The sequence below is a fragment of the Pundamilia nyererei genome, unplaced genomic scaffold (genome assembly GCF_000239375.1).
Source record: "Pundamilia nyererei isolate P.nyererei 1_Seehausen unplaced genomic scaffold, PunNye1.0 scaffold00006, whole genome shotgun sequence".
NCBI classification, from domain to species: Eukaryota; Metazoa; Chordata; class Actinopteri; order Cichliformes; family Cichlidae; genus Pundamilia; species Pundamilia nyererei.
The window spans coordinates 791,556-794,798 of NW_005187407.1; positions in this window are offsets into that span (position 1 = coordinate 791,556).

Consider the following 3,243-nt stretch of genomic DNA (forward strand, 5'->3'; position numbering starts at 1 on the left):
AATCACCCGATGACACATATTGGTTAAACCATATCCATGCATGTAAAAGAACAAAAATACATGGATATTGCATTTCACTAAAAATGTCAGACTTGATGTTCAATCAGGATGACCTGCAGTAGCACTGTGAAACAGCCTGGAGTCATTTTTGACCAGGACATATCCTTTAGTGCACAAATTAATCAAATGTCATTCACATGTGAAGGCTGGATGACTGGGGGACCAAGGTAGCTCGATGATTAGCACTGTTGTCTCACAGCAAGAAGGTCCTAATGTCTAATCCATCATCTGGCCTTTCTCAGTGGAGTTTGATTGGAGTGGAGGTGATTTTAAACTGGCCAATGTGAGTGTAAGTGGTTGTCTGCCACTCTGTGTTAGCCCTGCAACAGATTGGCAACCTGTCCAGGTAATCTTGTATGCTTCACATTGTGAACCTCATTATACCAGTAAATAAACAGTGTTGCAAGTGAATGTGTGTCACTTTGGCAGTAGAGGGCAGCAGAGTGCCTTGGAACTCAGCTGTTCGCATAGCCGTCTTAAACTTGCCATTCTGGCGAACAGCAGCATGTTTCCTCAGCTTGTTATCTCTCCTGTTTTACAGGATTGTAATCTGTCTTCACATCCACTATATTTGAGTATGTACGGCACTCTGAAAATGTGTTTTCTTATTTCCTCTTCCTTATTTATTGCACTTGTCACACTTATGTTTCAGATCATTAAACACATTTTACTATTAAAATTAATATATATATATATAATAAATATAAAATGCTGTTTTTTTTAAATTATACTTTTATTTATTGAGGGAAAATAAACTACCTGTCCCTATGTGAAAATATACAGCCCATTATGTCACCACCATGACAGTGAATAGAAGACTAATGATACTGACAGTCGTGCAATACCAAAAACAAGAACTACACAGCTAGTATACCACAAAGTGAAACAGGGGAACATCAAAACACGGGAGAAATGTAAACACTACGAGTATTAATTGAGTTACTGAGTTTGTGGAACACATCAAATTCTTTAAAACGTCAAGTTTCTGAGGCATGTCTCGTGGGATTCAGCACAACCAGCAGCCGGCAGTAAAAAGAATAACAAAACAAAAGGGAAAGGTGGAGTAAGGAAGGGGATTGGTGTGTTAAATGGCAAACAGGAAATCAGGGGGGCAGCTGTGACAAGAAGAATTGTCCGTAGTTTCCATAAATGAATAAGCTAAACACTGGATTTTGCTACTAAATAAAGAAACTAAGGCATAACAATCTTGCAGCAGACAGGAGCTGTGGTTTCAAACAGTAGAACCTGGCTTCAATGCTAATACATGACCTGATGATGACTCTAGGCCAGAGATCAAAGTTCTTCTTCATGTCAAGCAGTTCACTCTCACCCTTGTGGGAGGTCAAAAAGTGGAAGATAGAAATGGAATGGAACCAGGCATAGATGTGTTATATCATTATCCACAAATGGAGAAAACTTGGAACAGTGATGATCCTTCCCAGGAGTGACTAGCCTTCCAAGAATGTTTCGAGAGCACATCAATGACTCATCCAGGAGGTCACAAAAGAACCCAGATAACATCTAAAGAACTGCAGGCCTCATTTGCCTCAGTTAAGACCAGTGTTTGTAATATCAACAATAACAAAGGAGAAAAAACCACTGCTGACAAAAAAGAACAGAAAGGCTCGTCTCACATTTGGTGGTTACATACAGTTCAGTTATCCACGTGACAGAGAAGCGTATCTGAGCGAGAGTGTCTGTGTGTGTGTGTGTATGCGAGGGTGTGTGTTTGTGTGGCCCCTCGACATACCATACAAGGCATGACTTTAATCAACCTCTCCAGTCGCCCCCATACAGAGTGTGCCCTTTCACAAACTAACATGTGTACAAGCCATGAAGAAAGCAAAAGTGAACAGTCTTGTAACTTATAAAAACAGGAACTTGTGGTTTCTAAATGTGCAACAGAAAATTACAGCGAAGAGACAGCTTCTTTCATCTTATGCATGCAACAGAACCTGCAAGAAACATTTTGCAAGCAATGGTTATATATTTTTGCACAAACTACAATTTTAAAAGACTTAACTCTAACAAAATGTAAATAAAAACATAATGCAGTGATTTTCAATTGTCATAAACCCATACTTTCTTAACAGTGGAGCATAAAAAACATCAAATGTTTAAAATGAGAAAATGTACCACCATTGGTGCCACTGTAGCAATGGTGGTACATTTGAATCTTTGATTCCAGCAATATGTCACAAAAAAGCTGGAACAGGGCCATATTTACTACTGGGTAGTATCTTTTAACTTTTAAATGTCTGGGAACTGAGGAGGCCAGTTGCTGGATTTTTGGTAGAGAACTGTTGTCCTGTGTTTGTGGGGGATTCCAGCTGCTCAACACTCCTGTATATGTTCTCAGTTGGTGAAAGGTTCAACTCAGAGAAAGTTTATTCAGTTATTCTGTTTATTTGGGGGTGAGCACAATTACATTTCTGGGATTTTCTTACCTGGATGATTTACCATGCATTGAGACAAAAATCTCAACTTGTGAACCTTTGCCCATCTTTACTTCTGTGAAAGTCTGCCTCTTTTAAATCCTCTTTTTATACCGAAGTAAAATAATAACGGTGTTACAAAAGTATAAAAAAAGTAGAAAGTACAGATATGTGTCTGAAAATGTAAGCAGTAGGCCTAAAGCAAAAAGACTGCCAGAAAAATAAATGATTAAATAAATTAAGATACCTGAAAATTCTACGTAACTGCTGTTACTTCTCACCTCCGGTTAACTAAAGGCACCAGCACACCATTTGGGATGGTTCTGCCTAGTTTAACCCTTGATTTGACTTGTTGGTACCAGAAAAGTTGATATTGCTGTTGATATCACTGTCACGGGTTGCTCTGAGGATCCACTCGCAGGACTCCGGAGTTGTGTTTTAACAGAGATGGTTTATTTACAAGATCTTCACCAAGTGTATTAACAGACAGTGCGAGGATAGGGTTATATGCAAGATGTGAGAGGCAGGGTTCCAGGGCTCCAGGGAAAACAAGGGAATCACACACGCGCTCACTCCATCCTCTCTCTCTCCGCTAGTGACCAGTCACTCCTTCCACACTCCATACGGGGAAACATGGGGACAGGTCAGGGGAATCTAGAACACAGAGACACACGTTAACTTTCTGAGACGGAAGCATCAAAACTTGGGCTTGACGTGTACTGACTAGAGCAGGGGTGCCCAATCCCAG